The following is a 27,290-nucleotide window of genomic DNA, read 5'->3' as shown; positions in this document are numbered from 1 at the left end:
ATGGTTCTGTCATACAACCCTCAAATAGTGATTGGGTTTTGAGAGATGAGTTTGCCAGAGAAAGAGTACCTGAGAGTATAGTTACTGAAAATGCCGTGCAGTTCACTTCTTCTCAGGGTGGACATTTTGAGGGACATGGGTGTCAAGGACTACAGGACGGCACTTTATTTGCTCCAAGCCAATAGACTGATGGAAGGCATGAATAAGTTAGTTAAAGTATGTAGTCAACAAGCTGTGAACTTTGGGGTTCCTTGAGGAATTTACTTAGTGAAAAACTATGGGTGCACAGAACCTCTCCCTTATTTTCCTCATTTTAGCTTATTGAGAGGAAGAATGACTGCTACCAAGATGAATCTCTGGTGGTTGAGGAATGGCATTGAAGAGATCACAGTATGGAAGGAGGGTGTGAAAGAGAAAATCGCTAAGCATCAGTTTGAAGTTCAATGAGATGTTTGACAACAAACATGGGGGTAAATAAAAGTGTGTGGTCTGTGGGTGACAAGGTGTAGACTGAAAAACCATGGTTCCATGCTGAAGGGAAGGGTGGGTTTGTTTGGACTTTTTTGTATCATGGAATCCATTGACAGGGACTGCAGGTCACTGTCAATGCTAGAAATGTCAACTGGGCCAGCAAACACTTTTTGATATGGTGGGTGGTACTCCATCAGGGCAACAGAGTCATTTACTCCATCACCCCGACAGAGGACTGACCATCCACCAGAAAGTAAATCAGGCCCTGAGTCTGGACTTGCAGGAGTGTTAGTCTTTTGGCTATGTTTGTGCTACAGAAATACCAAATACATACATACATACATAAAAGCAAGATTGGAATTTGGCTTAGTTAAGCAAACTGAACTTGGCTGGTGAACTGAGATTTGGTTACACTCTTCTTATTTACTGTTTGGCATCAGAACATGTAGGGACACAGTCCTCTAAAGGATAAACTGCAGTATTCCACAGGTGTGATGAAAAATTGTAAATTCATGAAGACAGTCTTCAAGCAGTTCTCTGGATCAATTGCTGTATAAACTCGTAATGTCAGATTTTAAAACTCCTATTGTTTATTTGATCTAATTTTCATTAACTGATAAATAATAGTACAGACTGACTGGTGTTATTGAGTACTGATTTAAAATTGATATTACTTTAAATGTGCAAATTGTAGAGTGTTTAATTGTTCATGATGTAATTTGCATTTGTAATTATGAATACGCCTTTTAGTGCTATCAAACTGTATGTATGTTTTATACAAACACAAAAATATTATTAATACATTCTTCATCTCTAAACTTTTTATTTGGTCTCCCTAAATGAGATAGTCTACATGGACATGTCAACATGTATGCAAAAAAATCACTATTACAATTATTACAGTGTTGTATCATAAGCCTAACCAAATCATGTGGACCTGTGAAATAATTGACACTCATTGAATTGTAAATTGCACAACTAAAACATTCAAGCAATGTTTACTAGTGGGTATTCCATACCCCTTAGAATTTCATTTGTTACCTTGAACGTTTTACTAAAAAGGTTTTCCAAAATCCTTGTCCTGTTATAACGAAACAACAAAGGAGGTTTCTCCTATTCATTATCAATTAGTTAGTCATCATTTAGAGATTGCCGGAATGAGAGTACAGCCGTTAGTCTGTGTTCCTTCCACCTTGGCAAACTTGTGGCTCCTCTGCCTCATTTACAGATGGAAGAACTACCATTTTTCTGATCATGAAGCCTCTGGTAGCTCCATTGTCTGAAACCTTTGACTGCTGAATCATTTACCATAGGGCTGCTAGCAACAATCCATCAGTTTAGGGTGGGCCATTTGACACATACATTTCCGCCTGCCACCTACATATGAGGCCAACCAAATACCGTAACTGACATTACGTTTTTGACAAAAATATTCCCACTCTGTCCTATGGAGTGCTGTCAGCAAAATTATCCCATTAATTCATTAGGGGTAATTAAATGTTAGTTGTGGTCCTCCACCGTTATGGTGTGTTTTGGTGTTGCCTCATGATCTCTAAATGACCATGTTAGTCTCCGAGAAGTAATGTGTTGGAATTGTATGCATCTTAATATACACAGATACCTAAAGGTAGGTACAAAATTGATCTCATGTACTTCCCTCTTTTTTATTATATATGATTGATTTATATGTTTAATATGCAGTAGTTCTGGCCTGTTCCTGTTCAATGCTCTAATTATCCAATGTTGGATCTTTAAAAAATTCACATGCTTGAATCATTCCCCATCAGCGAAGTGGGAGTCCCACAGTACCATAATATAGCAGTATGCATCATCACCATAGGCCTTAATGGCAATGGACCATCTATTTAACAACATATCCACATCCTTTTGTAAAAGGAACCAAACTTGAACTATGACCAATCAGGCGACAGCACCCTCTAGAACACTCCTAAGAGAGGCAGTTTCCCTCAGATTTTCTATCGCACATCGTGTGAAGGGTGTCTCCCTGAGCTCTGCTCAATTTTTTCCTTTGCTTCAAGCAGGAATTCCCATAACTATGGCTGATATTTCCAAAAAGGAATATTCAGATCTGGCAGTTCTTTGGAAAAAGGAGACTACATGTGGATAATCCACATAAAGAATGCCTTTACTGCCTTTACCCAAACCACAAACTAAAAGACTGAAAGAAATGTAGACCCTTTTCCTAAAAGACACTTAAAGATAGAGAGAGGAGATTACTAATCTGGCTGCAGAAGTCCAAGACCCAAAAGGTAACTGCTGAGGAGGAAAGTGACACTTCTGAGAGGTCAGGAAAAAGGCCAAGATCAACTGACCTAGGTGCATCTGAGGAAGGTAGAAAGGTCCTAAAGAAACATCACAAAGACAGTCTGCAAAAAGAGAAAAAAATAATCTCCTCAGAAAAGGTCCCCTCTCAGCACACCACACCTTCCCTGAAATCTAGGGAGATTTCATAGACTACAAAATCACTGTTGATGACAGTTTCACAGTCGTCTTTTGTATTGACAACGACACCAGTGGTGAGAATGGTATCTTCCAAGAGGCCTTCATCCACGGGAATGATAACGACGTTGGTAATCGATGCATCCATACCATAGACGAGAATTCATCCTTCATCGCCGAGACCTTTGTCGAAGACTACCCTGCTGACGAGACCATTGTCGACGACTACCCCGCCGATGAGACTGCTCTCGATGACAACTTCATCGACGTCGACTCCATCTATGACACTCCCGTCTTTGACCTCATCGTCGATGGTAACACCAAAGAAGACAATCATGCTGTCGAAGAGGGCATCGTCAACGTCATAATCAACGGGACCTTCAACAACACTTAAAATACCTGAAAAGACTTTAACACCGGCCATAACATCTCCTAGTAAAGTATCGCCTTTTCCTCCTTCTCACCTATTGGACATGGATGATTCAGATGATGACGGACCCTTTGGAATTGTGCATATTCCTTCTCAGCTACTCGTGAAATGCCAGAAAGATGATGATTTTGAGGAGGAAGAGGAGATCCATTCCCAGCAATATTATGCCCCTCCACCGAGAATGTATTATGAACACCATTATACACTTCAAAGACCACAGGACGAGATTCAGTTGCTTTCTACCCTGGTTCAAGACCTTCATGCGATGTTGCAAGAAATAGAAGGAGGCTTCCTGAACCACCAACAGAACTTCAACCATTGCCACCTCCAATCTCGGCACCATCTACACCTCAGAATCTGACTACACCTATCAACCCCAGAATTACACTGAAAAACATTGTGGTGCCACCACAATAAGACCCCAGTACATCGGAGGATGAAAGAGAAGAAAGGGAGAAATCTGATAATCCCCCTCCACAAGGTGAGTGGGATGACTATTTAATTCCCACACCATCACATCTACGTCCCACCCATCAGATTCTCCTCCTGAGGACATCGAAGGGTTTCACAACTTGATGGATTGAGAAGCAGCATGATTTCACTTTCTGACTTCCATTAAGCAACCTGACTGCTTCCTGTTTGACTTTAAGGAACAGACAAGAAAATCAGTACGTTCAATCCCCATTATTGATAATATATGGGACGATGGGATTAAAATAATGAAGAACCCGGCTACTTTGATTGCTGTGCCACCCCAGGTAGGAAACAAATCCAAAACCCTGGAAGATTACCCAGCCTGCCTTACAGGGCATTCTAAACCAGACTTGGTGATACCGCAAGCAACACAACGCTGTTCCAAGAACCCGTCCGCCCCTATTTCCACTCTACGAGATAAAGAGGGCAGACATCTGGATAACATGGGCATGAGGTTCTCCTCATACCTGCCATCATAGTAAGAGCGGCTAACTTGCTGACAATACTTGGCCACTATGATAGGCAGATGTGGTTTGATATCGGAGACCTTGTAGAACTTATTCCGGAAGACAAGAAGGCAGAAGGAGTGAGGATCCTCCAAGAAGGAGCAAGTACCTCATCTGAGGTAATAGACTAGGCACTTGACATAGCTTCAACAGGCTTCCATCAGCTAGCAGGAACGGCTGTCCTCAGACGCCAAAGATGGCTCAAGTCGACATCTTTTAGGTCATAGGTCCAGTCGAAGATTCTAGATATGGCCTACGATGGGGAGACACATTTCAGAAAGCACATTGATGATGCGCTGCTAGCAAAAAAAGAATGACACAGACACTGCTATATCCCTGGGAACCATGCAGTATAGGAAACTGGCTTGAGGGGGTCCGTGGAAGGGGTTTCTCCTCCTACTGAGGATCATATCAATGTTCTCAGCAGTTCCAGCCCTTTCAGTCTCAGTACAGGTAATGCTATCAGCAACAGTACAGTCAGTCATCCTCAGCGGATGAAAACAAGAGAGGCCCTCGCCAGAAGCAACCCACCCCCAGGGTAGAGACGCAGGTGACAAACAGTGACCTTTTCCATGTACCTGCTACAAACATTACATCACATCCTGGGGTGCGAAGATTTCCAACCACCTACCCCAATGGAGGGAGATAACTACGGACAAGTGGGTATTGGACTTGATCACTTTTGGCCCTACTCTAGAATCTGTGCAAAAGCCACCAAACAACCCTCCAAGGGGAGCGCACCCCCCATCTTCACTTATTAAGAAAGGAAGCTCTCATTGTGCTTGCAAAGGGAGCAATAGAGAGGGTTCTGTTTTCACAAAGGGGCATAGGCTTCTATTCTCGATTCTTCTTCATCAGAAAAAAGGCAGGAGAATGGAGGCCCATTCTGAATTTTTGAAAGCTGAACAAATTCTTACTCAAGCAATCATTTCGGATGACCACCCTCTCCATTATCCTGCATCTCCTCATCAGCGGAGACTTCATGACGACTCTTGACTTACAGGATGCATATTTTCACATCCCCATAAATCCTAAACACAGGAACTATCTTCGCTTCTCTGTAGCCTGTACCCATTCTCAATTCAAGGTGATTCCATTCAGGCTCAAATTGGCGCCTCGAATACTCACCAAGTGCCTACCACCTGTAGCAACTGCTTTAAGAACCCAAGGTCACCAAGTTTTTCCCTACTTGGACGAATGGCTGCTAAAAGCCCCAACAAAGTCTCAGGCTGCCAAGACTACTGAGGCCTGTCTCCACCTATTTCACAAGCTGTGTCTCACAGTCAATACACTCAAATCAGTAACTATTCCAAGTCAGACTACAATATTCCAGGATGACCTTCTGGATACCATCAACAACAAGGCATATTTATCTCAGGACAGACAAACCAAGCTAAGAGCTCTATCAGTTAGGCTGTCAAAAAGAAAGTCCGCTTTGGTTCGCCTCTACAAATTGTTGCTGGACATGATGTCTGGTACCTCTTGCACGCCTCAAGATGAGACCATTCGAAGAAGAATTGCAAAAACAGTGGATCCAGACAGAAGGTTCATTCAACAATATTGTGACTATTACCCCAGCTATGTAGAAACCTCTGTAATGGTGGTTAAATATTTCTCATTTGTCACTTGACCTCACGTTTCCACCTCAGATCCCTGAGTTCGTCATAACAACAGATGCTTCCCTACAGAGTTGAGGCAGCCACCTGCAAGACTTACAGATTCCGGGGCACTGGTCAGCACAACAGAAAACATGGCATATCAACAGGTTAGAATTGAAGGCTTCACTCTGCAAGCTTTTCTCTCTGGAATAGGAGGTGCCTTGGTGCTGGTTCGCACAGACGATACAACTAACACTCTCACAGGACACTCAGGAGCTCTGGAACTGGCTCAAGGTTTACAACATATTTCTAAAGGCAGAGCATGTGTCAGGAGTAACGCACACCCTAGAGGACACACTTAGCAGGACAGCTTTCACAAGTGGGAACTGGATCAAGAGCAGACAGTCAAAATATTCTCACGCTGGGGCAGGCCAGCATTAGACCTATCTGTGGCAGACAAGAACGCCAAATGCCAATTCTAAGCCAGTTGGTACCCACTCCCAGGATTGTGGAGGAATGCCCTTCTGATGTCAGGTATATATGCCTATGCTTTCCCCTCATCCCTCTCATACCAATGGTTCTAAGAAAAAATGAAAAGGAAGCATTGTCGCCTGATCCTCATTGCTCCCAAATGGCCCAGGCAACACTGGTATACAGAACTACTGTTGGTGTCAGATTGCAAACCCATTCACCTGCCACCACTTCCAATTTTGCTAACCAGGGACAAGGGGCAGATTCTCCATCTGGACCCAACTTCTCTTCACTTGTGTGCATGGCTCCTGAGTTCAATGAATTCAAGGATTTAGACCTTCCTCAAGAATGCAAGGATATACTTTCCAAAGCAAGAGATGATTCCACCATCAACTCATATAGGCTTAAATGGAAAGAATTCTGCATGTGGTGCCAGTGATCTAACTTCCATCCTTTAAAAGGATCTCCGGAGTACGGCTTCCCGTATCTATTATCTCTGGCAAAATCTGGATTGACGCATGCATCAGTCAAGGTCCACCTTGCAGCGATATCGAGATACAGACGGTAATCTCATTCTCCATCCCTTTGCTCGGACAGACTAATCAAACAATTTATGAAAGTTTTATTCAGGGCTTTCCCTCCGGTCAGACCCCTGTTACCAGAATGGCGTCTCACTATAGTATTGACTCAATTCATGAAATCACCCTTTGAGCCCATTCACAAAGCTGACTTAACATTTCTAACATGGAAGGAGGCATTATTATTAGCGCTTACTTCTACAAGAAGAGTTAGTGAGATACAAGCCTTCAAAAGAGCCATACTTGCATTCATGGATGACTGTGTCCTCTTAAAGACAAATCCCCCATTTATTCTGAAGGTGCCAACTCATTTCTATCTAAATGAACTAGTCATTCTTCACACTTTCTTCCCCAAATCCGGCTAACCCAGCTGAACAATCGCTTCACACTCTGGATCGCAAGAGATGTATTAAATTCTATTTGCATTGTACAAAGGACGTACGCAAATCTGATCAACTGTTTGTGTCATATAGCCAAGCACATCAAGGGTATGCAGTTACCAAGACCATGATCGCAAGATAGATTTCTGCAGCAATCCAATATTTTCATACAAAGGCAGGTAAACCGCTAACAGGCAAATCCAAAGCACACTCAACAAGAGCGGTATCTATCTCAGCTGCTCTGTTTGCGGGTGTGCCATTAGAGAAGATTTGCCATGCTGCAACATGGAAGAATAGCCACACATTTACGCAGCATTACTTCCTGCAGTCGGCACTCAGTGGGGAAGCAACCATAGGACAAGTGGTGTTGAGACATTTGTTCCAGTAAGATGAGCCTATTTAAGGGGAGATTTCTTTACAAATTAGCTATGTTTGTTTATGACATGGTATTTGCATATTTTTGTGATATATATGTATATATATATATATATATATATATATATTTATATATATATATATATATATATATATATATATATATATTATTGTTTTATATATATTATGAATATAAATGTAAGTATATTGCATTGTTTTTACCCACCAACCGCAAATATGGTATTGTTTCACGACACAATGCTGAAATACTGCTTGATTTTCTGATTCAAGCATGTGAATCTATGAAAGATCCAATACTGGATAAGAAAAAGAGTTACTTACCTGTAACTGCAGTTACCCAGTATTGGTATCTTTCATAGATTCACGTCCGTCCCACCCTCCTCCACTCAGAAGCTCCCCTCATAACTTATATTCAAATACTTGACATGTGCTTGAATATCTGAGGGAAACTGTCTCTCTTGGAAGTGATCTAGAGGGTGCTGTCGCCTGATTGGTCGTAGTTCAAGTTTGTTTCCTTTTACAAAAGGATATGGATATGTTGTTAAATACATGGTCCATTTCCATTAAGGCCCATGGTGATGAAGCATACTGCTATTTTATGGTACCATGGGACTTCCACTTTGACAGGGAATTATTCAAGCATATGAATATATGAATAATACCACTACTGGGTAACTGCAGTTACAGGAAAATTATTTGTTTTCTTTTTGTTCCCTAGGTCAGTGGCTCCTGTGAATGGAGACAGTGGCACCCGTGAGTAAATATAAACATATCTGTGAGTGAAAACAGTCGCCCATTATAGAAGACAATAGCATCTGTGAATAAGAAGTCAGTTGCGTCTATTAGTGGTAACAGAAATACCTGTGAGTATAAGCAATTACACCTATAGATGTAGAAAATGAATAAGTTTATGTAAGAAATTGACATCCAGTTAAGACATAAACTACTGTGGGTTCTGGTACATGATATTGAATGGCATTGAACCTAAATACAGGTGCGTCCCTTATGACTATTTCTTCTTTCAGTCAGCACTCTTGCACAGCACTCTTGTTCTCCATGCCCTTCAGGCTCTTAGAGTACAATTACATTTTGTTTTCATTTCCACCTTTTTGTCAAAGTCATACTCTCTAGCACATCACTCTTTCTGTACTTGTGGTGATTCTAACATTGTCTCCACCTCTTCTAACTTTGAGTCTGTGAGGGGTTTTCTGATCTACATTAGCGCCACTGTGACCCCAGTTGCCAATTTACTTTGTAATGTTAACTGTAGTGCTGAGCTCTTCGCCCATGGCTTATAAAACCTCATTTTCATGCTTGCAAATAGTCAGTGAGATTTTTCAAGTAGCTTAATCAGCGATGGAAAATTTACATTTTTGTATTGTTCTTAACTTCGAACAAACCTGCTTCGTTTCGTTTTCATCCACGTGATGTGTAGGTGAGTTGGGCGGGTAGGTGACAAACAGCTAAGTGGTAGAGGTATGGGTGAGTCCCTGGGTTCTAGGAGATAGAAGTGTGAATGCAATTTACAGAATAGAGATTGTGGGTCTAAAATAGTGCGGAAAGAGAAGAGCAATAGAAACACCAGTACCCTAGCACAGGCCCTATCAGATGCATGTGTATATGAAATGCTGGTGGAGCTCCACTGGAACCTCTGCAAGCATCTGTTAGCCTGCTACCAGATAATTTCGATGAGAGTGAAAGCAGCTTTTCTTCTTACGTCTCTAAGAGCACGCAGACAAGAGCCCTCAGCCTCAATCGTAACATTTTCCTATTTCTGCTAGGCCTTGGTTAAATTTTAACGGCACTGCTGAAGTTCTCATAATTCCCATGTTTCTCAGAATGTGAAATTCCCGACATTTCTTGCGTTATGTGATTTTTTGCAAGGATGCATTGTTTCTCGAACTGCGGTATTTCTGGAGAACTTTTTACCTGAACTGTGGTCTAGCGTGAAGTAATCACAGGAAATACTGACAAATCACATTTCACTTTAAAAGTGTAATTACTCGAAGTCTTTATTGTATGTTAGGAAAGTTGCAGAACAAAATGACACAATTTCGTTCACCCTTACTTTCTACCCCACTCCCTGCAAGGCTTGAGCTGCAGTACAAAGCTGAAAGGTACCTTGATGTTTTGATGGTTGTGACTGAAGAAACATTAACAGAAATGGGGCAAAAAAGTCAAAACAAAGACCCCCAGTAAAGGAAACACCAGCCCATGCGTTGCACAACCAGTATTGAAAAATCACATGGGGGTATACAAAAGTGGGTTTAACTTACTAACAGGAACGTGAAGAAGACAGAGGAAGGTACCTTTGATCTAGTTTGCTTGAATAACCTTTGAAAAAGGCTTAAAGAACCTAATAGTAAGGTAATCTCAGATCAGTAGCCAGTCTTTCTAAACTGGTAGGTGGAAGCTAACAAATACAAACATGAGTCCGGTTACAGGGTATGAAAGAGACCCAGGAGAAACTCAAGTATTAAATTACCCATTTGAGGGACAGGGTTAGAGCAGGTACCCCTTGTGCTCTTCCGCTTTCACATTTGTTTACCCAAATTACCTCAAGGCGGAGCAGGTAGAGGTATTTGTTTTACATCACATAACTAACACATCCCCGGACTGTGTGTATGAAGTCAACCACCTCAGAGTGGAATCGGAAGCAAGAAGGGGACGTGACCAACCCCATCCTCCACAGCCTCTTTCTGGTGAGGTACACTCTGTGGAGATAGTTTAATTTTATCAAATGAAATCTAGCCGCTGTCACCAAACCCCGGAGGGGCTCTCGAGCCTCCGTCCACTCCTTTTCTGAAATGTCCTCCTTGTCTGCCTCCTGAGTGCTGCGCAGTGCACTGAAGAGGTCAGGGTGATTGAGGAGCAATGAACAGCATTCCTTTGCCAGTTTTTGACCCCCCCAACTCTCCCATGAGTAGTTTTCCCTCCAATGGATCGAATTCAGGGAGGTCCTCCAGCTCTCCAATGTATGGCATTAAGGCATGCCTGAGCTGTAGATATCAATAAAATTACTTCCGGTGTAGGGTGTACTCTGTCTGTAGGGTATAGTATGAATGAAAGGTAACCCCTTCCATTACGTCCCCCAGCGTATTGATCACAATAAGATACCATTGTCAGAATCCCTCCAGTGCTGCCACCTGTCATAGCCAGCCCTCTCCCCTAGAGTCATCTGTTTCATAGGTTTACCCTCCCACCCCATCTGTTTCAGGGCCGGCTTCCATAACTTCAATACCACCACAGTCGCCGACAGGACTGTCAAATTAATTTAGCTCCAAAATTTTGACAATGCAAAAGAGCAAACAGATAAACTCAGCTTACCAAGTCAATAACTTCTCCATGTTGGTAAGGGATTCTGTTGCTGGGAAACCCAGGGTCTCCGCTAAGGACAGTGCATGGTGGAGTCATCTGATGTTGTGTCTGGTGGATCTTTGGGGCATAAACCCTGACTGATTCGGGTGAACCAACATGGGAACCACCCTGAGTAGCCTGTCGGCCAGTGCCTTTGCAATTATTTTAACCTCAAAATTGAGCATAGTTATAGGACGATAAGATGAGTGCATGTCTGGGGGCCTTCCGGGTTTGGGCATAACCACTGTCTCAGCATTACAAAATTCCAGTGGGAGATGGCTGACCTCCATGGCCTCCAGCAGGGCCTCGGTCAAGGGATCCTTCAGTAGGTGCATGAATTGTTTAAAGAATTTGGCTGGGAGGCTGTTCAGGCTTGTGATCTTTCCTGGTTGGAGTTGGGCTGGGGCTCCTCTGCTGTGAGATCTTTCACTCCTTGAGAGATCTGGGAGGGGTACCTCTTTCAATATAGCGGCCTGTTGGGCATGTAGCCCCTGCAAATTGTTTGCCAATCAACCTGGTGTCAGCAATTTTCCAGTTGGCTCTGTCAGTGAGATATGGGATCAGTGTGTAATGTTGAATGTTGGATCACAATCTATGAAGCAGTTTGCTTGACTTGTCCCCCCCACTGGTAAATATGGCTCCGTGAGCTAAGCCATATCCCCCTCTCCTCGTCTGTCTGACTCTGTTGGGAGAGCTGCTGGGCATGTGTCAGGCAATTTTGTTTTTTAAAGTAGCCTCTTTCCCATACAAGGATGTACAGTTCATCTTTACTAAACTTTTTTTTCTGTTGCATGGCATGCCAAGAAATCCTTGCTTGTGAAAGTCTGTGTCTATCTTTACCTGCTGAGAGAGTTCCTAGGATGCAGGTAGTCCCCCAGCTGGCTGTCAGTTTCCACGAGGGATGTTACAGGGTGTATCTTGGTAAGACGCCAAATAGTAGTAATGAAAGGGGCAGTGGTCTGGAACTGACAACAAGGGTGAGAGTGGAACAAATGTTGAAGCCGAGCCATAGGAATCCTTCAGGTCACTGCATCCTCTTTCTCCAGAATGGGCAAACCATTTATTTCTAATATACAGGCGAATGGATGTGGAGTGCCACAGTTGTCAGCCATTTCTGATCCTCGTAGACATGCAAATGGTAGATAAAATAGCTACTGAGGCAGACGTGAAATATCTGCTCAAAATACTACATTGTATCTTGCCTACAAAGACCCTGAATGCTTGATTTTGCACCTTGTTTTAGGGGAATTTTCTGTGTTTTTTGCTTTACTCGTACACAGTGCTTTGGATGCATGAGAATCTGCATTTCACGACTCTAACCATAGCCAGGGGAAGGACTGCTGTATTTATTTTGTCATACATTTACTATTGTGTAGTCTTTTTTTTAAATCTCTGATTTATCGAGTTTTACAACAGGAAAACAATAGTGAACAAATGCATCCCAAGTCAGATAATATACTTGTCAGGCAATCCTAGGAAAGATGAACTGGTTACATGTTGGATCGTATTCTCCTGTATTTCGGCCCTTCACCACCATCACCTGTGTCGCCCCCACACAACAATTTACATTATAGCCGAACCATCTCCCATACCCATGATGTGGAGGTTGACTATTTTGCAGTTTTGTTGCCCTATCTGCTTCCCCACCCATCAGTCGAATAAAGGGACAGACATGCAGCCATCCAAGATTCCAAGAGTTCTATCCCTTCGGTACACACTGTCCACTTCCTGAGTGTCTATTCCTTTTCTTGTTTTGCAGACAGTACTCCTTGAGGAAGGGTTGTAGTGTTTTGATCCGTGATGCATGAGTGTCTTTGAGCCCTGTTAGCTTAGTAAAACGATGGCCTTGTGCCACATGCCTTTCAAACTAAAAGCAAAGATATCAACTGCCTACCTTCTCCAGGTTTCTCTGGCAGTAGAGAGAGCTTTGCACACCACACAAGAGAAAAAGAGGAGAAAAACGGGAAAGAAAAATAAACAAGTGCTTCTAAGGTAGCAGGCTGGTTGTAGTAAAGCCTGGACTCTAGTGGTGTGGGTTTCAGAAAGTTAAGCTGGCAGCCCTAAATGGATAGTAAATTTAGGGTGCTCGGAATAAAGGAGGAATGTGATAATGTTAGAATAAGGAATATTCAATATAGGAAACGGTGAGCAGGAAAGTAGTTAGCTTACCTTACTCCTCAGCTGTGGTGTTGAGACCAGATTTCGACGAGGATACAGGTTTGACCCCTGGACTCCAAAGAGCAAGATTCTTGCCCAAACACTTTAACATAGATAGACCAAGAAGCAAGAGATAAACAAGGTATGCTGAAGTGGTAAGAGGATGGAACCATAGTGGACCTGACAAGGAGGATCAATACGAAGGTGAGGGTGCACAATATGGTTGAACGAACTAGCAAAAATGAAAAGCCAATGCAATTATGTACTGTTGCTAGGATCAAAGCAATATTCAGAATGAGGCTAAGTACAATCTGCTCCTGCTAATCCGGAAGTGGAACCCACACAACACACTCCCTTTCACTTGTAGGTTAGCTGTCTATCTCTCATGACATACTACTGCCCTGACTTCCTGAGATTCCATTCAAGGCCTTGACGATAACGGGTAACTCTGCCATCATTTTGAATCTATCATGCTGTTTTCTGCCTTGCCCAACTGTCACTGCTTGTACCTGAGATGAAATCCTGACACTTTCTTCTCTCTCCAAAGAGTCATCGCCTCCCCATCCTGTTTTGATTGGACACTTGGGTTTTCTGGGGAACTGTTTATGAAACTGTCTAGCCAACCGTGGGGCATGTACAAATGTGGCTGGTCACCATGATGTTTCAGAAATGTCATAATCTTTCCTTGCTACCAAATACTGTAATTGTCAATGATGAATTCTCAAATCTACTATAATTCTTATCTCATATCCAAGAGTCCCACCAATAAAAGTAGCTGGTGGAGGAGTCCCCGTCTCAGAAATGGCTGGTTTATATCAGGAAACATGTACCATTGGCTGCATTTGCAATATTCTGGTAGTTGACATCTGACTGCTGCTCTTCCCACCCTGTCAGTTGTCTTAAATGGCCCTTCTAATATGGGAGTGATATTAGGATGGGAGCTAGAGATGGAGAGGAATTTAGTTGAACAGCCATTCTTTGTCTCCTGCTTTATAAAAAGGTGAGCCCTGATGTGAACATCTGCTTGCTATTTGCAGGCAACATTTGCTTCCAGAAAGTGGTGCACTTGGTGCAGATACTGAAGCGGGAGTGGGCGGCAGAGGGAATATAGGCTACAGGCAGGGAACTAATTTTGGATGGTAGCCAAAAGTGCAAATAAATTGAAAAAGACTAAAAGAGATAATCAAAGTACTATTATAAGCTACCTCAGCTAGAGCAATGGTTAATGTTTCATCATCAAGTATAGTAAATGTTGTTCGATAGATTGATTGACTTATTCAGTTTACCTATCAGTCTGAGTATGGTAGCCTATGGGCTTGTACAATGTCACCTCTAGCTAGTTCATTAATTCAGCCCACGAATGTGCAGTGAACTGAGAACTCCTGTAAATCACTATTGTAGCTGGTAGTCCATGGTGCCTAATGATATGATCCAGAAAAACATGAGAGTTCAGCACCTCTAGGGAGTTTATATAATGTAATAAATGTTCAAGGTTGGAAAATAGTCCATGATTACTAGTAGTTGGGTGAATCCTTTAAAATTGGGTACTTCAACAATGAAATCCATGTGGTGTGGGAAGGGATTGAAGTAGCCCTGACGGTCTATCACAGGAGGCTTTGGCCTGAGCACAAACTACACACTCTTGCATATACTTTTTTAATGAATGATTGAGTTAGGCCACCAGAAGTATCTCTTTTCTTGGATCTTGCATTGCTCTGGATGACCTACAACAGGGATATCATGAATTGATCGTGCATCTACACACTGTCCAAGTCCATGGATCTTTGGACTTGTACAACCTCGGTTAGTAATTTATTAGATGACAATGATGCAAAGTCTGAGCCTGGGTAGGATGTTTGTAATGGACACATCTTCTCAGGTTCTTCTATCTTCCTGGATAATGCTTTAACTTTCCCATGCCAATTTCCTCGTTGGTAAATGATCTTGTAATCATATCTGTAAAAGAGTAGTTACCAACAGGTATGACTAGCAGTGGCATACTTCCTTGATGTGTCCTGTTCAATATGATCAGCCCATACAATAACCGTATCTGGAGCTCCTTCAAGATATTGTTGCCAGTGAGCAAATGCTTCTTAACTGACCAAACATTCTCAGTTGTAAATTGCCAACAGTGCTGGTTAAGGTGCTGGACTGGTATTGTATAGGATGTAATGCCTCTGTGTGAGATTTCCTCGTAGAACGTACTGCACCAATGACAAAGGAGTAAGCATCTGTTTCCACAATAAAAGGCAATTGAGGATCCATTGATGTAGATTTGGAGCAGTGAAAAATGCCTTTTGAGGAGGCTGCCTCTTTTTACACTGTGAAGGCAGCCTCTTGTTCCAGCCCCAATGAAAAAGGAATTCCTTTTTTCTGTGAGTTCCACTATTTAGACTAGTTGCAATGTATGTCTTTGCCACACTGGGAACTAGGACACTGTAATACGTGATAATACCCTTGTTGGAAATCTGAAATCCTAAGAAGGCGAGATCCTTAACTTCAAAAAAGGCATTTCTCTAACTTTGTATCTAATGTTTCTGTAATCAAGAGAGAATCTCCCTTACATGACCTTGATGTTGTAGAAGGTTTTCGGAATAGCTTAAGATGTCACCCAAGTATGCAACCGTATAAGCAGCAAGATCTCTGAAAAATACTTAGCAAAGTGATGAAAAGCCACCGAGGCATTATATAATCTAAAAGGCTTCACCACATATTCATTATGATCATACCCTGTATTGTAGCAATTTTTTCAATTTTTTTACCTTAGATTCTTGCTATGTTGTAAGTACCTCTTGGGTCTAGTTTGGAAAAGACTTTGACTGCTTGATCGGATCGAAGAGGACAGAGATGAGGGAGAGCTGATAGCAGTTCGAAATAGTGATGGCTTTGAGTTCATAGTAAACAATACACGGCCTGTGCTCTCCATTAGTTTTTGGGATGAAGAAAATAGAAGATCCTACGAGGGATCTGAAATGCCTTTTGAACCCCTTGACTAAGCTTTCATCCAAGTATTGCTTAAGGGCTTCATCTTCCTTGATGGTCAAAATGGGCATTTCCCATGCTAGAAATTATATCAATAGCACCATCATATTCTCAATAGTGTGTTAGAGGGTCAGAGCCCTTCCTAATGAATAAGTCTTTGAACTCAACATATACCTCAGGTATGTTTTCCACCATATCTTATCTTGAGTCCTGAAAAGTTTCAGTTTCCTGTTGTAGTGCAAAATACTCCTGTTCCTCTATTTCCTGACACCATTGACCTAGGATAACAGTTTTGTCTGCAATATGGTACTGCTAGAGATGTCCTGAGGACCTATTTGTCAATGACATGTGCGTATGTTGCCTTAGCCATGGAGCTCCAAATATCATAGGAAACAAAGGGGAATCAATCAAATCGAAATGTATGATTTCCACATGACCACAGAGAGTGCTCATTTCTAAAAACTTTGGCCCTCATTCTGACCTTGGCGGGCGGCGGAGGCCGCCCGCCAAAGTCCCGCCGTCAGGTTACCGTTCCGCGGTCGAAAGACCGCGGCGGTAATTCTGACTTTCCCGCTGGGCTGTCGGGCGGTCGCCTTCAGACCGCCAGCCAGCCCAGCGGGAAAGAGGCTTCCACGATGAAGCCGGCTCGGAATCGAGCTGGCGGAGTGGAAGCTGTGCGACGGGTGCAGTTGCACCCGTCGCGTATTTCACTGTCTGCGCAGCAGACAGTGAAATACATGTAGGGGCCCTCTTACGGGGGCCCCTGCAGTGCCCATGCCAGTGGCATGGGCACTGCAGGGGCCCCCAGGGGCCCCGCGACCCCCCCTACCGCCATCCGGATCTCGGCGGTCCGACCGCCGGGATCTGGATGGCGGTAGGGGGGGTCGGAATCCCCGCGGCGGTGCAGCAAGCTGCGCCGCCGCGGAGGATTCAATGGGGCCGCGGTACACTGGCGGGACCCCGCCAGTGGTGCCGGTCCGACCGCGGCTTTACCGCCGCGGTCGGAATCCCCATTGGAGCACCGCCGGCCTGTCGGCGGTGCTCCCGCGGTCCTCCGCCCTGGCGGTCAAAGACCGCCAGGGTCAGAATGAGGGCCTTTGTCTCTTGTTGTACTACCCTAGACGTTAATGGTGTACCACCAATCCCCTTTATTTCAGTGGGTTCTTACATGGGCAACAACAGGATTCCAAATTGATTTTAAAAAGCTTGATCCATAAAGCACCTACAGAAACCCAAATCACTAGAGCATGTATTGTGAATGGGCCCTCTTCAGTTGGCAGCAGTATTTGCAAGAATAAATGTGATTTAGGGATGACAGACATACAATTCTCACAAATGCTCATCCTGGATCTGTTTTCTAGGGGCGAACAGACTAGTTTCCTAACAGCTGGGGCTTTGCTTTGCTCTTCAGTGGCTTCCATTTCCTTCTGGAGTGAGGGCCTTCTTAACAGCTCTCACATGCATCAGTTCATCTGTTCTTGCATTGTCTGGAATTTCAGGGACATGGCCAAATGCCAAGTGCAATGTAACACCTCTTTTATCCGTCTTGTGTGATTGGATCTGTGCCTTCATTTACCACAGGAGAAAGGGATTCCTTTATGTCTTCTCTGGGGCCCTGATCAAATGCAGCAGCTGCTGCTTCATCTGTCTACAACGTCTCCACCATTAGTTGCTGGAATTATGGTAATACATGGAACCAGATCTTGATGGCCCTGTCTTTATGTGAGTAATCTGGTATGGGCTGGTTGTGCTATTTGTCACTTTTCAAAAATACTTTTAAATTGGCTTTTAAAATATCATAGAGATTTAACTAGAGACTGTTATTAATAATTAATGGCATAGGCAGGCTAATGCCTCCCTTGTTAGGCACAACAATATGAAGATCACCATGGACCTATACATTATGAACTGCTGTTTGAACAGGTGCAGATATAGAAGTTGAACCTGTGGCTTGAGTTTCTACTTTGTGACTTCCAGTACCTCACAAGGAGTCGGTTACTGTGGCAAGGTCAGGTGTAGAAGAGGTTAGGAATGAAAGTATATTATTGTAAAATAGTAAGTTGGTTCTTCACTCTGCACAATTAAATTGGACTGGGTCTTTGAAATTACTTGAGCCATTTGTAACAGATTCTCAGACCAGTCCATGTTGGGGTTTGAACCTGGCAAACTGTCAAGCTATAACTGAAGATGTGAGCTTTCTGCAAATTCTGGCCTTTCCTTGGTCTCTTGTAAGGTTACAAGAGTTTCACCCACACAAAATAGAGGGAAAAATGGGGAATGGTTAGAGGATGAGACTGAAACTCTTCTGTAGGGGGATTGTAGTAAAGCCCGAACCAGAATAGAATTGGTTTAATGAGCTGGTGGTCCAAATGGGTGGAAAATAGAGGGTTCGCTGGAAAATGGAGAAATACAGCAATGTTAGAATAAGGAGTATTTTAAGCAGGAAAGTGTGTAAGCAGAAATGTAATCAGCTTATCCTGCTCCTCTGTAGTGGTTACAATATTGAGACCAAACTCTCACCAGGATAAGGGTGTTGAACCCATGGATGCAAAAGGACCTTTGAACTCAACACAATAACATAAGATATACTAACATGAGGGAGTCAAAGAAGGTAGGCAACAGGTCTTAATGTAGGTTAACCATAGGGGAACTGATAATGAGAAAAAAAAAGATGAGTGAATGCAATACAGGTGAACAAAGTAGTGAAAGCTAAAAGTCAGTGCAGTCACGAAAAGTTGCAAGGCACTGAGCAATGTTAAGAGGGAGGCTTGTGCTTTCTGTCCCTGCTCACCTGGAAGTGGATCCCAAACCTTAAGCTTTTCCCCTCCCTTATAAATGTTAGAGGTCTCTCTATCTCCTCACATGCCTCTGCCATATCTTCCGGAGTTTCCACTTGGGGCTTTAGTGATAATGGGTCACTCTATCTGGGGAATATTATCCTGTTTCATACCTTGCATCACTTTTCCTGCTTGTACTTGAGATAAAATCCATTCATGCACTTGGTCAAGCTGTAGTTGAATAATTGTATTTTGTGTCTTCCATAAAATTTTGATTCTCTTCGTGTGCCAGCCTAGACGTCTTATTAAGTGTACAAGTGATGTTGTCTCTGTGACTTCCATGCCTCTTTGCTGTTTGTGAGTTGCTGCTTGTACCTTGCTCAACTACTTCCACTGTTCAGATTTTATGCTACACTCCATGTGCTACTTATTGCGAACTGCAGAGATCTGAAAATCATGCATTTTGTTTTGTCTGACTTCAATTCTGGGCAGTGTTGTCTCTCTACTATCCTAGAACAAATCTCAAACTGGCTATATCTAATAAAGACTTCTAGCTGCAGATTCCTTACCCTAGAAATATCCCCAGGCATCAGACTGGATCTGGAAACTTTCAGGGCAAAGTCTCTGCACGTTAGCAAGTGTTGTAGTTTGCCTCTGCGCTAGCGTTGTCCACGCCAGAAGTGTTGGGTGCAGTGCCTATATAGGTGCCACCCCAGTGCTCTGACATCAGGTCTTTTTTTTTTAGCGCCATTCAGCGCAGATCTGGAGAGAGCTACCTCCAGTCAGTTTTTGGCTGACTTTTTTTTTAACCTTTTGTCGAAGCTTGGTGTTCTAGGGATGTACCTTAAAAACAGCAGGTTTTAAACCCTTTGGTGCCTGTCACTGGCAGATGTCTGTGACAGACCCACACCTGGTTTGACTTTGATGCTTGGAGCATGACCAAGAGTTCAAGACCTGTGAGGACTGCTGTGTCATGCACCCAAAGACGTTACAGTAGAGCTCTTTCATGCTCCTTACAGCTCAACATCAGACAACCCCATGACGATCAAGGGCCCAGTCACGTGGAAGGTCTCAGGACCACTCGTGGAGGTGCTCCTGACATTTTTCGTCCCAACTGAAGTCTTCTTCTGGTAGGTTCCACAAACAGAAGAAATCCAAGAAGTCGAAGTGCTCTTTGACTTCACCCACCAAATCTTCGGCCAAGCCGCGGCTAGGCCGACAGAGGTCAAGGCTTTGCTCCACTGCAGAGTCTGTGTCTTGGTCTGCTCCACACTTCCCAAAGTTTCCCAAATGACCCCTGCACAACTCAAAGTATTTTATGAGGCCATGCATCTCATCTTTGGGTGGTCTGACACTTCTGGAGTTGATTCTGTCCCCATAGGGTCACCCTCCATGTCAGTCGGGCCCCTTGGATCCTCGGTCAGATCCGAAGCAGTTCCTCCTGCAAGACCACAATTTTCTGCAGGGACCCCTCAATGTATTGTCATTCCTGGCACCACCTAAGCCCCATTTCTGGTCCCAACACCATTTTCATTCCTGGCTCCAACATGAAGCCAAAAAGGCATCATCTGAGGTTGACTCCAGCCGTTGGCTGGACCAAGCCCTCTGACTTAGAGCTAGTGCCTTTTTCTTTTTAAAGGCCTGGAGAGGAAGAAGAGCGGGAGGGGTCTCTGAACTCTTTTGGTTACAACCCACTTGAGGAACCAGAAAACAACTGGTACAAGGAAGAGGCGGGTGCCAGTGGTTTTGACTCCTCACCGCACACTGGCTTGGTCTCTCTCCTACCATGTCTATGGGGGAAAGGACTTCTTTCGCTGGGGTGGTGCGTAGGGTGGCTGAGGCCCTTGAACTTCACTTACCTTCAGTAGCAGTCAAGACGAACATCTTGACAGTGGTGCTTCAGCCGGGATTTACTCCCTCTGAACCTCTTTTCCCATTTAATGAGGCCCTCATGGACATCCTGCTTGGAGCCTGGTCCAAGCTCTACAGAGTCAACCCTGTAGCATTCCCTACCACTCTGACCAGATAGGGAATCCAAGAGGCTGGATACCTTTGGCAAGATGATGTTCTCTTCCACCAGATTAGGCACTGCGGTTGTGAACACTTTGTGCTTCTGAGATGTGGTTGCGCAAGTGGCAGATGGTCACAGATGGCAGAGACGAAACAAAGCTCGCTATTTGTTGCTGATTGGATATGACCGACTCACTGGGCAGAACAATTGCATCATCAGTGTCACTAAGATGCTACACCTGGCTGAAAACCACTGTCTTCTCAACAGATGCCCAAGCCTCCCTTATGGACATGCCCTTTGATGACTCTTGCATTTTTGGCAAGTACTCCATTCCCTTTTCTGGAAAGCCTGCCCCTCAGGCCACTTTCTTACGAACAGCTGAAAGTGACCATCTCTACCTGTTCCAAGAAGAAGTTCAGGCCCTTTTGGCAAAAGCGCCATAGAGAGGCTTCCAGCGTCAGAAGTAGATCGCTGTTGCTATTCCTACTACTTTTTGGTGCTCAAAAAGCACAGAGGCCTCCGTGCTATTCTGGTCCTGCACCTTCAGCTTCTTTCTGAAGGAGAAATTCAAGACACTCAAGTTAGCTCAGTTCCTGTCTGCCTTTAACTTGGGATTCCAGATGGTTGCGCTGGCTTGCAGGATGCTTAGTTTCATTTCCCTATCCTGCTTGCCCACAGTCGTTATGTGAGGTTCATAGAGGGCCACAAGCATTTTCAGTTTGCTGTGCTCCCTTTTGGCCTCAACAGTACCCCTCACGTTATTGACCAAGTTGATGCGAGTGGTTGCAGCTCCTCTGTGGAGATCAAGGGTTTTAGTCTTCCCCTATCTCGACAAATGGCTGTTGAGGGCGAGCTCACCCAGGCAGTCATCTCCCAACTCCAGACTACGGCGACTTCCTGCACTTACTGGGGTTCATTATCAGTGTACCAAAGTCTCACCTGTCTCCCTCTTAGACGCTTCCTTTCATCTGAGTTGTTCTGGACATGATGCAGTTTTAGGCCTTTCGTCCAGGAAGGTGAGTCCAGGATATGATTTTGATGTTCCAGTGTCTATCCTGGATTTTGAAGAGATTGACTGTGAGGCTGCTGGGCCTCATGGCCTCCTGCATCCTGCTTGCGACGAATGCCCATTGGCATATGCCTGCAGTTCCAGTGGGTGCAGCATTGAGGGAATCTCTTTGACCTGGTCCAGATATCTGAGGGAACTGCAAAGGACCTGCATGGTGGCTGACAAACTGCGATTGGATCAGTGGCAGGACACTCTCCCTTTCCAACCAGAGCTGTCTGTAGTGACAGATGTGTCACCTGGGCTGAGGTGGCCACCTGGGGGACGTGACGATCAGAGGACTCTGGTCTCCGGCAGAGTTCCAACTCCACATCAACCTGTTGGACCTGAGGGCGATGCAACTGGCATTAAAAAACTTTCTTCCTTTGATCAAGGGAAAGCTAGTGCTGGTGTTTATAGACAACACCACTGCCATGTGGTACTACAACAAACAAGGCAGGGTAGGGTTGTAGGCCATGTACCAAGAGGTTCTTCATCTCTGGCATTTCACTGGTGGTTTAACATCAGGCGGCCTCTATGAACGAGACAGTGAACAAACTCAGCCCTCGATGCCTAGTGTATCATGAATGGTGTGTCCATCCAGAGGGAGTGCAAGTCTTCCAAGACTGAGGAGAACCTTGGTTAGATCTGGTCTTCACTGTATAGAACTTGCAATGTCAGCAGTTGAGCTCACTGGAGTTTCCAAGCCTGCTCTCGTAGGAGACACTTTTTATCTCAAATGGAACTGAGGCCTCCTGTATGCCTTTGCACCAATACCACTTCTGCCAAGAGTTTTCAAGAAGATCAGGAACAACTGGGCCCAAGTCACTCTTGTGACTCCAGATTGGGCTAGGAGACCTTGGTATCCTGGACTTCTGAACATGAGTATCGGTCCTCTCATCAGGCTGCCCCTTTGGGAGGACCTTCTGTCGCAGCAGCAGGGCAAGGTCCTGCAGCTGAACCTGCTCACTCTCCACCTTCTTGCTTGGAGATTGAGCGGCCCCATTCTTACAGCCAGGCTTCCCTCAACCAAGACAATATATGCCTGTTGATGGGACAAATTTGTGTCATGGTGCATTTCCAAAAATGTTGACTCCATTTCCACAACTTTATCCCAAATTTGCTGTTTATTGTTTCCCTGGCCCAGCAAGGCTTTGCTTGGAGCACTGTCAGAGGTTACCTTTCAGGCATTTCAGCTTCTCTGCAGTAGCTGGACCAACCTTCCTTGTTCAAGTCACCCTTTGTGACTCTTTTTTTAAAGGGACATCAACAGCTGTTCCCTCCACAACCGTTCGGCATGCCACAATGCGACTTTAATCTGGTAATGACATTTCTAATGTGTGCACCTTTGGCCCTCTTCACAACTGTCCACTCTGTCTACTCATCATCAAAATGGCTCTTCTGGTGGCCATAACATCGGCCAAGAAGGTCAGTGATCTGCATGCACTTTCCTTGCACTCTCCTTACCCAACTTTCTACAACAGATAAACTGGTTCTACGAAGATGTGCTTTCTTTCTCCCAAAAGCGGTGACACCTTTTCATATCACCCTGCCTACCATCTTTACCCTGCCTCCCCCTTTCAAAGAACAGGAGAGACTCCACCAACTGGACCCAAAAAGAGTGTTGTCATTCTACATTGATTGTATGAGAGCGTTCGGGTGAATGAACAACTCCTCATTGAGTATGTCAGAGAAAAGAAAATGCCATGCAGAAAAGAACCATCTTGCGATGAGTAGTGCTCTGCTCCAAAATCTGCTAAACAGTGGACAAGAAGCAATCCCCGGAGGGCTTTCCCACTCATTCTACCAGAGCCAAGGCTGGGACCAGCTCACAGAGTCCCTGTCCTTGACATCTGTGAGGCAGCAACGTGTGCATCTGTGCACACGTTCACCAAACACTACTACCTGGAAACTCAGCTCTGTCATGATGGGCACTATGCCCATTCGGTCCTCCAGAACTTCTTCATCTAAATCCGTTCACAAAACCACTGGAGAGGTATTGCCTTGGGTATCTATTCCAAGCTAAAGAACCTGTTGTTAGATGTCTCTATCAGATGAACAAGTTACTTACTTTCGGTGACGCAACAGAGACTGTCTAGCTGCGTGTTTCTTATCGACTGCAACAGGCTCAGACAGATGAAACACAGACCGGCAGTTTTTAGCTATAGATTGTTTATTACTTTCAGAACCTAATAGTCAGGTTCTGTAATTTAAAGCGAGTATTGGCGTAATAAAGGGAGTATAGTTTTTCTTTCTTCCTTAAAAGAGTTCCTTAACTCTTTTTGTGGTTTTGGTCAGTTCTCACAGCTTCCTTTCTTTTCGTCTTCTCTTTAGGCACTAGATAGACCCTCAGTGAAAAAAGAATAAAAGAGGTCCCAAGATACTGTTTTACAGTATAAGAATGATATCCATCACCAATCACCAATAGTTCTGTGCTCTAGGGGTTCAAGTTCTCTTCTTATTATCCTGTGCCTCTTATACTAATTGGTGCTCTCTCGCCTGAACCGTGCTCACCCACCTCAAAGTAGTGAACTCTTTAGTGCCCCTGTTATTTCCATTCATTAACAAAACAAACAAACACTTGCCTGGTGCCAGGGCCCTCACTCCGGGCCACAGCAGTAGGGACTTCAGCACCTCTTTCCCTCGGTTGACTGGGTCTGCATGCAGTATCTACGGTGACCTCATTAGGGTCTGCTTCCATCTGCGCTCCTCACTTGGGGTCCGCCTTGTCCTTGCTGTCCTCCCGCCTTGACGGCCTGTGGGTCCCGCTCATGCACTCCTCCTCTGCTTCACGTTGTTGATCCTCCATCTTCTCTTACTGTGCCTGGCGTCTTCTGTCACTGTGCCTGACATCTACTGACACAGGTGTCTGCTGAACACTTCTTTCCCCGCGTTGTCCTCCTCCTTAACATCCTCCGCAGCTGGTTCATTGGGCAATGTCATGCCCACGTGATCTCCACTGAGGGACAACTAGAGGTGTAACCATTATTATCGCCATTATACTAACCGTCCTAGCCTCCCCACTCTAAACATGTTTTTCCACATTGGGTACCATTTTGTGGTCATTAGTGCTGCACACCAGTGTGGCTCCGTGATTCTGGCATGGAAAGGTCACAAAAAGTAACTGATGTCAGCACACTTGGATGGTGCCTATATAGGCACCAGGCATATCACTTCTGGCATAGATGCGGACATGGAGCCGATCGATGTCACCTACAAACGTGCAGAGGTACTACTTGAAAAGTTTCAGGATCCAGTCTGATGCCTGGGGATAATTTTCGGATGAGTAAACTGCAGTTAGATGTGGTCTGTACCAGAAAAATCGTTACTGAAGATAAGTAACTTGTTCATCTTTGCAACCTGATTTGTCATTTGATTGAATAGCAAATAGAGTTTGCAAAAGACGGGGTCATGTGAGGTTTGGTAAAGGATAGAACGACTAATTTAATTTATTGCTTCTCTCCACTTAATTATTGAAACATGGAGAACAGAAAACAATATTATCTATGGACAAAGCTCACCTGTTTCTTGGACATTTGCGTCTTTTATCCAGGCAAGAGCAGATTCCAAAATGCATTTCCGTAAACACTACCAAAAGGCATTCAAATCAGATACACACGTACATAATTGAGAGTGGATCTGTTGTCACCTCAAGAGCTAGAGGACTAAATGACCTTGTAACACGCCCTGTGTTCCGTCATGCAGAGACGTGACCATCCCACACATGACATCCATCTAGTTCCAAGCAGTGTTTCTCAAAACAATTGTGATGCATCTTTTGATCTGAGGAAACAAACTGGTTGTTTCAAAACGTGCCACCACCATAGGTATCTTTACAAAATAACACTACATAGGACATTGTCCGGTCATGTACAACAACATGCTTACTGCTAATGTAAGTTGCATCCAGTATCTGGAATGCTATTTCAGAAAATGAAACCAATCTTTTCACATACACAGGTTCTGCAAAAGCAAAACAAAACGTCGATGTCCGTTATCATTGAAAAACGAATCCACATCTCTTACACAAATAACACCAATCAGTAAACAGCCAGACAGTTTTATTTAATTAACACAAACGTGTTGTACACTCTTCGTGGATTATTATAAATGTACTTAGTACAGTTGAAGCATTGGTGTACTGCTTGTTCTTCTGCCTATGCAATTAACCACAATCCAGGTTAGTGATGAGGTTTATGAACAAAGTCCTCTAACAAAGAATCACCATGTGGCATCTTTGCACAAATTGGTGTTTCTTGTAGATTTTTTCTGTGTACCTTATATATTTTTTGAAACCTATTCCCCAGCGAGGTTGAACTTCTACAGCTTAATGAGCGCAGAGCAATAGTTATTCCTTACTTAGGTTGTTTGTGATCCCCTGGCCAAGGACTTTTTTTGAGAAACTGCAACCTTTATACAACATCCAGGACTTCATCTTTAACAAACCTTTGCCCTGTTTAAAGAGCCAGGTCCTAATAATCCAACCGAGTTGTGGTTGTCAGTGCTGCCTAATCATCTATTAGACATGCATTTCCATATCATGTGCCCATGCTCACGACTCTGTTCTCAGCAGATATACTGAAGTCGGGTGCTTATGCGTTCGCCAACGCACCTGCTGAGTGTTGCTCATACAGCCTCTTAGATGGCCTGATCTATGTCTCATTATACAATTGCCCTTGCCCTTTCTGTCTTAAGCTCCACAACAACGCATGCATGGATCTTTCTGAAAGTTTTTCACAATTTTAGCAGAACCTGGACTTGGTAAAGTTCCAAATTGCCGAGATCTGAAGGTTTATGTTTGACTTCTTAAGAATATGGAAAGAAAAGTTCTTGAAGCAGCAGCCCTAAGTCAGAACCTTTTCAGAGAATTAGGCCCTGAGGTATGTTGGCAATTGCATCACTTTAGATTGTTTTATAATATGTGAGCATTAACAACCCTTACTTTGTCACAACTTATATTTAAGAACCTGGAACCATGAGCCACTTGGAAAGAGGAAAATGTGCCAGTCCTTAAAGAGGTATGTTACACTAAGTCTGAAAGGCCTCTATTAGCCCATTTCTATAGCCTGTAGGATGTATATAGGCCACTGTCTGGATCCTCCATATGGGAAAAAAAAAAATCTGTTCTCAAGCTGTAGAATGTGCCATGTACTGGGATGTCCTGTTTTATAACGTTCGGCTTTGCCAAAGTTTGAAG

General features: G+C 43.9%; 1 protein-coding gene across 1 annotated transcript in view; it reads right to left on the bottom strand.

The window, feature by feature from the left end:
- The window catches only part of CABP7 (calcium binding protein 7), an 840,279-nt gene that overhangs the window by 636,193 nt on the left and 176,796 nt on the right, over positions 1-27,290 (bottom strand). The window lies entirely within an intron of this gene.

This window comes from Pleurodeles waltl, chromosome 11, assembly GCF_031143425.1.
Source record: "Pleurodeles waltl isolate 20211129_DDA chromosome 11, aPleWal1.hap1.20221129, whole genome shotgun sequence".
Taxonomy (NCBI): Eukaryota; Metazoa; Chordata; class Amphibia; order Caudata; family Salamandridae; genus Pleurodeles; species Pleurodeles waltl.
This window is presented reverse-complemented; position numbering and strand designations above follow the sequence as displayed.